The 15,275-nt window shown below is 42.0% G+C and overlaps 1 protein-coding gene and 1 pseudogene across 1 annotated transcript in view; one reads left to right on the top strand and one right to left on the bottom strand.

Moving 5' to 3' along the window:
* The window catches only part of Zmat4 (zinc finger matrin-type 4), a 248,820-nt gene that overhangs the window by 93,362 nt on the left and 140,183 nt on the right, over nt 1-15,275 (bottom strand). The window lies entirely within an intron of this gene.
* Nucleotides 4,682-5,112, top strand: LOC114621916 (annotated as a pseudogene).

Here is a 15,275-nt window from a genome sequence, read left to right as displayed (position 1 = left end):
AGGAAGGAAGGAAGGAAGGAAGGAAGGAAGGAAGGAAGGAAGGAAGACACCATGGACTTTTGACCGCCTTTACTTGGTGTGGGTATGTTTTAATAAATGTCTTCTGAAATCTAAATTTGAAAGCTTTGAGAAGTTCAATACAATAATCACAGAGCTAACAAAGAAGGTATATTTATCATAGGTGATGTAGGTATCCATATTCTGAAATACCAAACAGCAATAGGAAATAAAACAATATGACCATGTTTTAAGAAAGTATGAAGTGACCTACAGAAATGCTCAGGACAGATTATAAACTAAAGGAACTGATTTATATTGTGCACAGGGTATGAACCCAAATCATACATGAAATGATATATCCACACTCAGAAAATAAAACTATGTACAAATACTGTAAGGGTACAAATCAGAAACTTAGCAATGCTTGCTTCTATTCCAGATTGTGAATTTTTTAAATATTCATGTATATATGCTCATTGATGTGGAGGCAAGCATTTTTATTTTATAATTTATGTGCAGGCTGCATTTCATGCTACCATGTTTTAGTATAAATCCTGGGAAACCATGATTCTGGAGACTTGCGGCACCAACAACCGGGTCTTAAATCTCAGAAGATTTCATTTGCAATGATTTATTTATTAATTTATTGTTGATTTTCCTGGAATTAAGATGGAGGAAAGGTAGCATGCCAGAATATGATATAAAAGTACCCGTGTCTCCTGACTTCCCAGAAGACCCAGAGGAGAAGACCAGTTTTTCACAGTACTTTAAAAGACCAAAAACTATTCCAATTATTTAGATAAAGTTAAGTACCTCTCCTCTTCTCATAGGAGAGACTCTGAAGTGAATCTTGTTTCCCATGCTTTAAAGAAAAAAAAATCACATGTCACACTATAAATTAAACACTACAGTATGGGATGTTTCAAGCTATATACCATTGTATATTTCCCAAGAAGGAGCAAAGAGGAAGGTGGCTCCGCAGAACTGGCATTCTGATTCAGTTGTGTGTCAACATTCTTAGTATAATGAGCCTGCTAACGGGGTTTCCTCCCTCACCCACTCGCATGCATATGTTATCAGTCTTCATTAAGACAGTAGTCGTAGATCAGTGGTTTCCATTAATACAGAATAATTCCCTCCAGTTTCAGTCACTGATTAGGATCTAAATATCTTAAGAACGTCTGTGTTCTGCAGAATCTTCATCTCTGTAAAAAAGGCTCTTACATAGAACTTTAGAGAGGATGAAAAAGCCTTTTATAACTTCCTCAGACTAACAAGAATTTAGAATATAATTTCCATAGAACAAGGGTTATTATCTGTTTGTTCACTGATCCATCTCAGGTGCCAGGTACTGGGCCTACACACGGTAAGCCTTAGTTAAGGGAAGAACGTGGTTTACTCTCTATAACTTAATTTATGTCTGAGAAAGAGCCACAGCTTGCTTAGGGCATCCCCTGACTTTGTAATAGTGGCTGCTGTTGAATCAGTGAGCACAGCTCTCTGTAGACTCCTGTGTTTCTCTCAGAGAAGGTCTCAAGGTATGGTGTCTGCAGACTCTTCCTAGGGGAGATGCTTCACTCCCTCTGTGTGGCAGAATCCTTGGTTGTGGTCACAGTTCCCAAACCCTTGGTGGAGTTGGCCTGAGAAAACCCATATAAAATCCATGTTAAAAGATGTTAAACTCCGAAGGCAGCAAAGTCTTTTGGATCCCACAGAAGCCAGTAGCTCAAGGTACCATTAAACACTACATCTCTGTTCCTGTGAAGCTGAACTTGTAGATGTTACTCAGAGCTAATCTAACGGATCAATGAGAAGGTATCAATGTTTCTTGCCAAGCTTTGTGACTCTATACAGCGTCCAGCAGACAAAATCCTTCTTTAGTCAGAAAGGCTATTGAAACATAAAATGAAAAAGATTAGACTTTCTCTCTCGTTTCATATATATTATATTTTCAAATGGCCAAGTTATCAAAACAGACTATTAAAATTGTTTGGATCTAGCTATTTGGTAAATGTATCTAAGAGATATTTCTTTTGATCAAAGGGCATAGTCGAAAAATTCTGAAGACACATACTATAGCGTAATTTCAGATACATTAAGAATTATAACATTCTATCCATTGTACCCTATAGCAGTGTGGGATATACTTCTGAGACCCCAGATACCCCAACATTCAGGTGTTAATGTTTCACTACTACTATATATCTTAGCACATATATCTATTTCCTCTTCCTCCTTCTTCTTCTTTAAATTCAATTGAAACTGTTTACTCTCACCTTTAAAGGATGTGCTTTACGGTGCTATTTGACATGTCTGAATTGCCAGCACCATGATTCTTAAACTCTGGAGCCATTCTTGACTAAACTTAGGGTCATTCAAATGTAAGTATTGGTATACCAGGGTACTCTACCTGACACTCATGGTAGCTACTAAGTAGCAAACAGGGAAATAGGGAATCTAACTTTGATACACTGTACCAAAGAATAATTGACATCCTGGGCAGGATCCAGCAAGACAAAGGATTTCATCACTCTGTTCAAAACGGTGCGCAATTTAAATTTGTGAGTTGTATAATTCTGAAATTTTTCCTGAATATTTTCAGATTCATTTTAAAAAGAGAAATCAGAAGGGTAAACTCTTGCTAGTTGCTTGGGCAGGAATTAACTCACCACCTGTTAACTGGTTATCTCTAGACATGATGCCAGCCCCTAACTTTAGCTATCTAACCCAGCACAGGCAAGAGGCAACAACCAAGGCAAGTGCAATGGTTTTGCTGACAGGAACTGGCCTCTTTACCACCTCCCAACACCTGCTCCCAGAAAGTGTTCTGAGCCGGAAGCATTACCTAGATCACAGAAACTAAGGTCAGAGCAGCAGGAGGACCCGCACAGCTGACACTGGCACTGGCACCGGCTGGGAATCTTTTTAATCTGTCAGCCTTCCCACCCCATCCAACCCATACCCGACACTCATGGGTAGGAAATAATTTACTTATTCCACAGCATCAGCTATTCAACTGGAGAACCAGCTTCCTGGATCATTTCGTATAGCCCATGAATATTTATAGAGGAACCAGAGATGAGACTAGTGATCAGCGTGAGAAGCATGTCCGACATAAAGTACCACTACTAAATCTGGAGAAAGAGAGGCAGCCTGGGGCCAGGAAAAACAGAGCATTTGGAACTTCTGGTGGGAAGGGAGCCTGGCCTTGTTCTCTGAGCAGAACTCCCACAAACGCATCTGCTTTTTTACCCACACCACCTTCCCTCCACGGAAGGGGTTTTCTGGTTTCTCTCTCACTCCAGGACTGAGATTCCTCATGCATGTACTATGAAGTTAGCATTGACCTCGATACTCTATATGGTTTTCGAGTTATGAAAATGGACTCTACTTTGTATTCAAAGCACAATATTAAGTTGTGGTGGTGGTACACGCCTTTAATCCTGGGATTCAGGAAGCATAGGCAAGCAGATCTCTGAGTTTGGGGCTAGCCAGATCTACAGTGTGAGTTCCAGGATACCCAGGGCTACAAAGAGAGACTGTCTCAGAAAAAAAAAATTAGCAAAAGTACATTAACTATGTGTGCATAGCACTTTATCTATTCACACATAAGCTAAGGGTGAAGTGCTCCTTCTTAACTGCTATTTGGATATAAACAAACTTGAGAGTTGGTGCTATTCTGACTTAGGCACACAAAACTTCAAAGCAATGCTAGAGCCTCATGTGATCACATCGTGACACAGACAAGCTACTGTACTCTAGGACATGGCAACTCTCTTCCAGTATTTATACCAAGAGCAGCCACAGTGTTATAGGCTCAGATCCCCTGGTCTCTAAGAATGTGGCGCCCGAGGTTTTATATAACTGCTTTTCAACCCGAACAGTGAGGTTGGTGAACAGAGGGTAAGTGCAAATTAGGAAGGAGTTTTTAGACCTGGCAAGTCTCTCCACATAAATGCTGGAAAATCATCAAGTTAGTTCACTCCCCAGAGGACTACACAAAGCATACATTACCAAGTGAATTAGCCATTGTCATTGTCATTAATTTCACTACAGCTTCATCAACACACATCATTACTGCTCTATAGAAATGACAGAGGCTGAGTACCTGAGACTAGGCATAATTTCTTTGGATGAGGCTGCATGAGCCAAGGCCAACCAGCGAGAGAACGAGTAGTTCAAACCTGGACCCTCGTGTATGCCCCCAGCAAGAACAAACACCCCCTCTCAGCGAGTTAATCTCAGGTCATTCCCCAACCAAGAGATGGAAATCTGAGGTCTGCAAAGTCTCAGGTAATTCATATGCAAACAAACTTTAGAAATTTAGGATTTAAGGACTCAGTAGTTCTCTGTCTTAGCTGAGAGATTCGAATATGACCATTCTCCGACATCTCTAGACTAACTGGCTTGGGTGAGAATAGATAACAATAGGCCTTAAAGCTTTGTAGGTGCCACTCAGGTGCTTTAAAAGCTGTCAGCATGGGGGACAATCTACAGCATGGACTTCACCATCAGAGCAACTTTCCCAAGTGTGATGTTCCATTAGTCTGTATGCTTCACAGCTGACACCAAGTTCTATACCGAGCAGCACACCTCATGAACTTCAATGCCAGAAGGGATATTGTATTTTAACCCAATTTCCCAGCACTATTTTTTTTATTAAAAGTCTATATGCGCTCTTTCCGCCATCTTGGAGCCTGTGGAGGCCTGCTGGGAACAGGACTTCTAAAAGCAAGTATGTCTGGAAGGCTGTGGTGCAAGGCCACTTTTGCTGGCTACAAGCGAGGTCTCCGAAACCAAAGAGAGCACACGGCTCTTCTTAAAATTGAAGGTGTTTATGCCCGAGATGAAACCGAGTTCTACTTAGGCAAGAGATGTGCTTATGTGTACAAAGCAAAAAACAATACAGTGACTCCTGGAGGCAAACCAAACAAAACCAGAGTGATCTGGGGGAAGGTAACTCGGGCCCATGGAAACAGTGGCGTGGTTCGTGCCAAATTCCGAAGCAACCTTCCTGCAAAGGCCATTGGACACAGAATCCGTGTGATGCTGTACCCATCCCGGATTTAAACTAATGCAGAGTAAATAAATAAAGATAGATTTGTGCTCTTGGAAAAAAAAAAAGTCTATATGCTTTCTTACAAAAAAAGAATGCCAACAAATAAAAACCAATATAGCATTGGTCACAAAACCACACTAGATTCAAATTCACAACTTTGTATAAGGTGACTATATGACTTTTGTGGCGTTTCCTGTGTGGATTCCACAGCTGTTTGAGGATACAGTTTTAGCCATGCTGGGTCCCAAACCTCCTTCCTTCTTTCCTTAGTTCCACATTGCTGTCTATCCTGAAAGGGGCACAGCTATCAAAGGTCAGGGCTGTGGGAGCGTGAGTGTCCCTATAGCTTTGTTAATAACTCTTCCACGGCAAAACAGGGTGCCTTATAAGAGGATAGGGAGGGTATGCTACAGCCAGAGAGGCTGGTTTAAGAAGCCAAGCCAGGCGCACACACGTGAAGGCAGGTGCACATATACGAGCTGAAGATCTAAAATGACTTAAACGGCAGAAGAGATGCTGAAGCACAACTTAATAATACTTGAGACACGGTGGAGATGAGGGAATGTGGCCTGTTGGCTTTCTGATTTCTGAAGCGGCTGGAGAAGGAAGCAGAGTGAGCCAGGAAGAGCAGGCCTTTAGAAGAGAGGTACTTAATAACCCCTGATGCTAAGGCATGTGGACAGCAGTTGATAACTGGAGCTGGGGTAAGACTTCAGCACCATCATTTCCAGTGTATCAGGGGACGGCCATGGCAACTAACAGGCTGTGGGAGGCAAATGAAATGGAATCCCTTGAAACAGGTGCAGAAGACGGGAGTTTGAGAAATTTGTTCTATCTCTGGATGTGGCATAAACACTTTGAAAAGCAAAATTCTATTTTTATTGGTTATTTTATTTATTTACATTTCAAATGTTATCCTTTCCCCTTCCTGGTTTCTCCTCCACAAACCCCTATCCCCTCCCCCCTGCTTCTATAGGGTGCTCCCCCACCTATCTACCCAGTCCCACCTCAGTACCCTAGCATTCCCCTATACTGGGGCATAAAGCCTCCACAGGACCAAGGGGCTCCCCTCCCATTGATTCCAGATAAGGCCATCCTCTGCTACATATGCAGCTGGAGCCATGGGTTCCTCTATGTGTGTACTTTTTTGGTTGGTGGCTTAGCCCTTGGGAACTCTAGGGGTCTGGTTGGTTGATGTTATTCTTCCTATGGGTTGCAAACCCCTTCAGCTCCTCCAGTCCTTCCCCTAACTCCTCCATCGGGATCCCCACACTCAGTCTGATGCTTGGCTGTAAGCATCCACATCTGTATTGGTCGGGCTCTGGCAGAACCTCTCAGGGGACAGCTGTATCAGGCTACTGTCAGCAAGCACTTCAATATCAGGGTTCACAAAATGTCTGAATTAACCTTCCCCTTCGTGTTTAAAAACCTGTAGTAAATGCTTTTCCACCTACAGTTAGTTTCCCCCAATACCCTCTATGCGTTAGATTTACTAACTGAAGGAGGAAAGTCCCAGATCTCAGCTGCTATGCTGACTGAAAGGAAACTACAGAGGCTAATGATTAGCAGTTTGTATTAACTAAGGTAGGATCACCGGAAGAACTGAGGAGTGGGCTTCAGCCCATGCCCGCTTCTCAGGCAAGTGATCTCAACAGGTAACAATCTGGTGGCAGTCAATCCTGCAGATGACTAGGGACTGCCAGCTTCTAATGTTCTCCCTAACTTCCTAGTGTTGAGGCCTTTGTTCAAAATTCCTAGATCCTGCCTGTAGCCATCCCTAACTAACAATAAAAATCGTGGCCTGCAGAGGGGATTGAAAAGGCTTAGTAGGGTCCCCTTAATCTTTCCTTTGTAATTCATAATACAACAAAATGCTCTTGAAAATCTTAGGTAAATTTAAAGCCCTCAATTCCCATGCACTCAACAGACAAGTGGAAATCACTTAGTGGGAAATCCACCAGAGTAGCAGCTTCTTTGAAGGGTATCCGAGTTAAAATAGAGGAAAAAAAAAGAAAAGAAAAGAAAAAAATTGTTAAGCTTCTGTTTTCCTGAGCCAACTCTCTGTCGACTCACTTTATAAAAATTAACATGTTTTCTACTGTATTCTAAACACAAAGCTAAACCCAAAGGCCTGGCTTTCCTACCTTAAGATGCAGTGAATTGTATTTATAATCAGGAGTATGGGAGGGGAAGGACTCTGAGCAAGAAAGTGGAGTACATCTGCTGTCAGGACAGACACTGAAGTCATAGGAACAAGAGAGGCGAGGCCCTAAATGTCAACAGAGTTCTGGGCAGCCTAAGAGCAGTTCAGAACAGGTATAGGGAACTCTTCAGAAATGTATACTGAGAAACCTTGATCTTGTCTTCCAGAGCTTAGCGTGGAGATGCTAACACCCTCAGTGCAAAGCTTGCTGAGGAAGAAAGGTGAGAAAGACCCAGTTCAAAGGAAGTCCTGGTCCTAGTGGGCAGCCTGTTGAGATCAAGTAAGTAACAGCATCCTGGAGTAATCATATTTGAAGTAATCACAACGAGGCCCAAGCTTAGAGTCAGAGATATCATTGAGTATATTTACAGGCCTTTTTTTGTGTTGTTAAAGCAAGGGCGGGGGGAGGGGAGGGAAGCAAGGGATAACTACAGACATTGATGGGAACTGGCCTTTTTTTTTTTTTTTTTTTTACCAAGCTTCATGGTGAGAGAAAATTTAAATCTAAATATTCTAAATATAAAAAGTATTAAATGTAAAAAGGGCTAGACCATTTATATCTAAATAATACACAAGTAGATTCATATAAAGATATAGATAAAAATAGATTTTTAATATCAAAATTTCCTAAATATAAAGCAATAAAATGCTTACTTCTTCCAGCACAGCACTTGTTAAGATATGCTTGTAAAACCAAGAGGTATTTTAAGGCTGGTGTTCAAGTCTGTGGGTATTTGAAGGAATAAGGATGTTCGGGGTGTTCACTACTCCTTATTTCAGGTATAACGCCTACTTGATGAGCGTCTTCCCAGTTTCACAGACTAGACACGGTCTGGGCTCCTACCGCAGCTAGTTGAATTACAGTCGCTGCCAGTTTTGTCTGAATAGCAATGTGTGTGTGCACATCCTAAGACCAACCACGTCTCCTGCTGACAGTTCCAGGATAGTAAGCACAGCAAATTGATCATTTTTACCCTGTTGCTGAACTCCTTCGTAGATATGGTGAAGGGACTAACCCAGCTGCATCCAGAAGGTTGCTTAAGTCCTCTGTGGTCTTAAAGCTCTCTTAGTCACCAAAAGGAGAAATGTTGAGGTGATGGCAGTTCAAAGCATTTGTGAGTGTCACTTAAGACAGTAGTTGCATGGTAGCCAACATTCATATGATACTCTCACTATTTACTGAGTCTTCAAACAACAGGGGAGTCTATAGCCTTCGGGGAATTCGATTGCTGGGTGGGAAGGCAGACAAAGCTTCTATCACCTCTCTGGTTATAACGAGGATTTACAACGAAGATATCAGGGACAGTAGTTATCTCCTCTCCCTCAGATGACCACAGGCTAGGGTTCACAAGCTCCTGGTATCACTTCTTGCTGATACCACTGGAGCAACCTTTGAGAACAACCTTTTACTGAACACATGCACACACGGTTACTGTTAATATAAATGCTGAGATGGATGGACAGCCTTTCTTTCTCATACTAATAAAACCTTATGTGTTGGCTTCTTGACAACTCATTTCCACTGTCAACCAGGGGCAAGGTAATTTTCAAAAGAGGAATTATTTGTATAAGAGATGATTACATTTCTACTTTTGGCTGGGGAAAGGGGGAAGGGACAGTAGTTGGAATGTTAAAACCCTTAATTCTTTGATCTTGTATCTTTAGTTAAAAATACAAGAAGCCAGAAAACTTGATCAAGACATTATTCCAAATCTACTGTGGTCCAAAGGGAAAAAGTCATGGTTAAAAGACATCAAATCATGTCATTCACAGGGGTGACGCATTCAAGCTCTAGTGACCAGAGAGTGGTCCAGGCACTGACCAATGTGATTCCTCCTTCAAAAGGATACCCTGAAGGGATAACTACAAAAGAAGAGAAGTGCTCCTGCTGCCAACCACCTGAACATCCTGGACAGCTGATTCCACCCCCTCTAAGTTTCAGGTCCTAGAAAAAGAAAATGAGATGATTTGCAATTCTACAAAGCTATTTCTTGTATTTGCAGGCAGCTATGAAAACAGGTATCAAGACAGATTATGCCAAGCAATCTAAGTAACCTGAATCAGAGGATAGAACCGTAATGGTCTATAAAATCGTATATGCAAATAGGAGGTGTGGATGGAAGCTGGGGTGCATACATTATTCAACATTTGAATTTATGTAACTTTCAAACAGACCTAGAATACCCTGATCTTTATTCATTGTACAGAGAACTCAAATAAGCAACTCTGTGTCTGGCATGGAAATTCAAGGAAGACTCCTGAAGCTCTGTCTCCTCTTCCCCAGGGGATAAAGGCAAAGAGAAATATTCAGTCAACACACTTACACATAGAAGCTGAGTGGCAGAAGCCATACTTGATTTGCTCCCACTCCCATCCTTCTCATTGTCCCTCAAAATGAAAAAAAAAAAAAAAGATCCATTGCAAAAGTATAAATATCTGTCCTTGTGACTTTGTTGCTACTGATCACCTAGCACAAGCCCTGGAGTTTGAACTGCTGGAAGTCAGCCAAAATCAGCCGGTCTTTTCATGACGTATTACTTACCGCCAGAGAGCAGAGCTAAGTCCTGGACCCTGCAACCCTCCTGCCTTTTGCTTTTCAATTCTGACTGCACACAGTGCAAGTTACTCACTTGAAGATCTCTGCTTCTTCTTCTTCTTCTTCAGGAAGATGCTCCTAATAATGACACATTACTGTGCTTTATGTGTGACAAAGCACAAAGATTAAACGAAACACTGAATACGATGCTCCTGATATAATGGCTTTGCAATTACCAGCCTTGGTTACTGCTTCTGTTATGAAGCTACAGTCAGGCTGCTCAGCTCCACACAGTTTAACTGTATTTAGGAGGTGGGTTTTTTTTTAATGTTAGTTTTTATTTCATTGCAGAGTAATGAGCAGACTTTTTGAAGCCTAATGTTTAGAAATGAATATAGGGTAATTTTTGCTAGATATATACATAGTCAGTTCTCATTACTCATAATAGCTTTTAAATCGTGGCCAGGAACACTAAGGGGTAAGCTAGTGATATGAAGGGATGCTCAGAAGCTCGAGGTCACATTCTGATCAGTGGATCAGCACGTTATCTTGTTGTGTATTTTATTTTTTGTGTGTGATACATTACTTAATGCACATGTTGAATCTATGGCCAGTGGTGTTCTAACTAAGGCTTGAAAGAATCTGAACGAGTGCATGTGTTTTTTGCCATGAAGTCACTTCCACCTGCTTGCTTTAGGGACACTAAATAGCTCCTTGGTTGACATATATGCTGATATGCCCTTATGTGTATTTATATAGGACAACACATTCACTCTGTCCTTACAGTGTGCACTACACCAGGCTTTTCAGTGTGCATCATCTATTTTCTTGTACTTCTTCTACAATGCATTTGAAGGCTAGTGTACAAACAAGATGTATTAGAACTTGCATAGGTAACCCAGAATTTAAAAGAGGGTCTGCCTCCAAAGGCTGGGTTTATGTCTTCGATTCCAATTTATACTATCTCTTTCTCAAGAAAAGCTTTTTATAAAGTCAAGAAAGTGAGCAAGCAGGTCTACCACTGTCTTTGAAATCTAACCAAGGCTATTCACCTGAAAATGAAGCCATAAATATTTTAACATCTATCATTATTCTAGTGTTTGCTCCCAATTCTACACATCCAAGAGAAATTTGCTCTGTGTGCCAGAAACTATGTAAAGCTCAGCAGCAAGACTGAGGAAGCAACCCCAGGGTCCCTGCTAAGCAGGTCTCAGGATGAGACTGCAGGGATTTCCCAGTGTGTTAAGGCAGGTTCAGCTCCACAGGAACATCAAAAATGAAAGAAAGGTTATTGTGCAAGCTTTAGTATCATTACTGTCAGGCTAATGATGTTTGGGAATTTTATAAAACACTGAGCTCAAGATCTACTTTTTCTTGGAGTGATAGATGCATTCATAAACACTTCCAGGTGAAACAGAAACCCGAAGGGACAGTCCATCAACAGGATAGATGAGGCTCTACAGGAACAGCAACAGTTAACTCCAGAGCATCATTAATGACTTACGTCTCCTTCTCACATTTGTAGCCTGGCTATAAAATGACACCTGTGTTGTACCTACTTACAACCAACTCAATGTTTAGGGTAGGAGGTGCGTAGGTTTCAGATAAGCAACATGTTTACCACGAGCATTAATGAACCCTCTAATAGGAGATACAGCATCACCTACCCATTCAGATTATGTATTCACAACCTAAACTTTCTCTTCAACTGATGGGAGACCATGAACGCTGCCTATGAAGACGTCTCTCTAGGTGTCAGAGTTCCTCTTTCATTCTTTCTTCCAAAAGTATTTTAATCCTAATTTTTAATACTTGAATTTATAATATAATTACATCATTTACCCCTTTTTGCTTCCCCCTCCAACCCTTTCTAAGTATCTTCTGTTGCTCTCTCAAATTCATATACTCTTTTTCTTCAATTGTTTATATATATGCATGTATGACAATATAGCTATATATCTATATACACACATATATATAAAGTATATATATATAGAGAGAGAGACAGAGAGAGAGAGAGAGACAGAGAGAGAGAGAGAAGCCGAGAGAGAGAGAACACTACCGCTGAGCTGTATCTCCACACCATGCTCAGCTACTTTGACTCATCTTCTTTGCCAGGTTTCTCTGACTCTTCACATCAGTCTGCACTTTTACACTCAGACTTGTCATCATGTAGGAACTAAACACCAAGTTCTATTTTTCCATCATTCACTATCCTGAAAGTCACTGCAGTCAGGCTGGGAATGCGCCAGCAGGGAAGAATAGCTATGGAGATATGATTCCTTTATGATGTGAGTTTCCAGAACAACTGGCAAAATAAATTAACCCAGTGAATTCACCATGGACAATGAACAATAGAATAGCTTGTGTGCGAATTTTATGTCCCAGAGAAAAGTCCAGAACAGAGTAAGTAAAAATAGCTGCATTTCTGGAATGGATGGAGCCATTTGTGGGGCTCTAATAATATGCTATCAGCTCATATAAGTCATCATAGCAAGGAAAATGAGATACAGGAAAGCTAAGTCCTTCACTAATAATTACTAGCATTTACCTATGGGTTATGCAAAACCCCACAACAGAGTCTCTGAGGTTTCCCAAATCAGGAGGGATTTCCAAAGACTAGGGGAGTCCTATGGAGGATTTAGCAGGATAGAAGGTGCTTAGATATACAGGGGAAGAGTGAAGGGCATCTCAGATGTGGAACAGCTACAGAGAAGGCACATTTGGCGGAGGGGATTCAGACGCTAAGCCTTACATTTGAGAATGCGTGTTAGCAAAGAGAGAAAGAAAGTACAGCAGCAAACGCAGTGGACATACGTCGAGCTTTCAATACTAGGGAGAACAGCACATATACTATCTGAAAAGCAGTCACCAGTGGCTGTGCATGGGGTTGGGGGAGTAACTCTACCTGAAGGATAAGACCCTGATGAAGATAGACCATTCAGCTTTACCAGCATGCCCTACCCACAGTCATGGTTGCCGTTAGGTCGCAGCTGTGGGTCACAAGACAGCATGTGAATTGTACATAAGGATGACAAGTCAGCTCCTTCTTAGGAAAATTAGTTCCCATTGTACCCGTGACAAATTACCACACAGTTAGTGGCTTCAATATAACACACATTCATAATTTTACCATTCCTTGGGTCAGGACCGTGAAACAAACTTTACTGGCTAAAAGCTACATCGTCAGAACTATACTCCTCAGGCAATTCCAGAAAAACACTCCTACCTTCCCCCAGTTCTACTAGTACCCAAAGACAGCTGGACCCTCCCCAACCCTCATATCACTCTGACAGACCCCCTTGCACTCCTCTTTCCCTTTGGAATACATTTGTGATTATATTGAATCCACCTGAATACTCCAGAATAATCTCCTAGTTTCAAAGTTGATGAACTAGCCACTGTAATTCCACTTGAAAGCTCTCTATGCAGGTCCTGGGGAATATCTTTAGATGGTGATGTTTTACCCTTAGCCGCCTGGGATCGTGGTCCTAGGAAGCCACCAGTGTCAGACCTGATTCCACCTATCTTGCCACTTGGGAGTCATATTACACAGCTATAGGTTTCATACAGAAGCATCGAAGACTGTCTATACAGGAGGCCAGGAGGAAGCTGTCACAAAGCTCAGAGCCTGAAGAATGTCTCCAGCCTGCTTAGCACTTACCCTGCCACACAGGCACAGGAGGAATGGCTCTTCTACAGCCTCTAGGCTTGGGTATCAGGTTTCCATCTGTTTAGTCAGTGCTTTTACTCTCTGATAACGGAAATCCTTCTATATTCCTGAGACACAGACCCTCTTTGGACTCCTAATCCTGGTATCTAATTTCTTACTTGATCCTGAGTTTCTGTCTTTAAAACTACTACCTACTGCTTCCCCTTGCTAGACTAGGACCTTAGCTCCTGTTAGCTGACTGCATCTCTTGCCTGCTGAAGGCTTACATACCGCCCAGACCTTGATTGCTCTTTTGCCTCCATGGCCCTCCCTAACCTCTAGTCCCCAGTCTCTCCTTTCCTTACCACCAGAAATGCTTCCCACTTTCCAGTAGCTCCAAGTGCCAGACTCGGCCTCAGCCCACACAAAATCCACAGCTCAGAAAGTCTTGTCCTAAGAGATTTAATGCAGTCGCTTTTGTGTTCTAGGCAAGGCACCAGCAAAACAAATCCAAGGCTCAGAACATGGAAGGGAACCAAGCCCTTCCCCCGCAAGAACACGAGATATATGCAAATATATGCAGAGCAGTAGAACTAAACAACAGTCAAGAGGACTGAAGCTGAGGAGGAACATGTTCTGATCAGAAAGTATAAAACGGACTCCGGTCACCCTGTGCCCAAGCTCTCTGTTCCTTGCATTCCAAGCTGGTCTTCTCTCCAGCCATCCTATTAGTGGGTCTACCTGCATGTGGTAGTAGGCAGAAAATATCTGATTTAGAGGGCTTTGAAAAGTCATCTAAGCTAAGCACTAACTAACTGCTTATGGAACCCCAACTGGAAAAGCCCCAAGAATCAGCAGCAGACTTCACACCAACAGCTCCCACATTCCCATTCTGCCTGTGAACATCTCTGGGTACCAACAGACTCTTCCCTGTCTCGAGCTCCCACCTAACTCTGATTTTCTGCCTACTCTCTGGTTATATCTGTTGCTCTTGGGCACATGAACAAACACACAGATGCACACAAAACACATGTTCCACCATTATAGCCCTTTCTTATGGTAGCTTTTTAAAGACTTCTCCAGGAGTGATGTATTTTACATACTAAACAGACTCAATTCCTTTATTTATCCTCCAAGAAGAGAGTATTCATGCCATCATTTTCTTACTCTTTGGACTCTAACTTTCTCCAAAAGCCCATGTCCCTGGCACTTGTGAGAACTAGCAGAAGCTAGTGAGAAAGCTTCAGGTTATCAGGCATGGACATTTCAATGTCACAGTACGAGTTTTGACTCTCTATGCCCTGAGAAGGGCACACTTCTGGTGAGGGCTTACCTCCATAGTAGAGGCCTAAAAACAATGTGAATTTCAAGTCATGAATAAAACTCCAAATCTGAGATCTCAAACTCAGGAGCCCTAATCCCCACCCCTGCAAACCACAGACACTGCTCTTGAGTTGCAAGATATCAAATTCACCCTGGATTTAGGATTCAATAACAGCTACTCACAATCATTTTTGTCTTTTGGGACTCTTCTCTAAGACAAATCTCAGGATACTGGTTACACTATGAACATATCCTCTCTCCTTCACAGTCCCAGCCTCCCAGGGCTCTGCCACAACCCATCAATCAAATCAGTGAACCTCTCAGTCTTGCCTGGTGGTGACTCTGAAGCAGAAAGAAGCATGCAGCAAGAATCAGGAGAAAAGGGACCCTGAAGGGGTGACTGTGAATTGGGAATTACCTGTTCATTCAATCTTGCATTTCCTCTGAGACTCACTCTCTCTCTCTCTCTCTCTCTCTCTCTCTCTCTCTCTCTCTCTCTCTC

The sequence above is a fragment of the Grammomys surdaster genome, unplaced genomic scaffold (assembly GCF_004785775.1).
Source record: "Grammomys surdaster isolate TR1022 unplaced genomic scaffold, NIH_TR_1.0 185, whole genome shotgun sequence".
In the NCBI taxonomy this organism is placed as follows: domain Eukaryota; kingdom Metazoa; phylum Chordata; class Mammalia; order Rodentia; family Muridae; genus Grammomys; species Grammomys surdaster.
The sequence above is the reverse complement of the archived record's forward strand: the minus strand, read 5'-3'. Positions and strand labels throughout refer to the sequence as shown.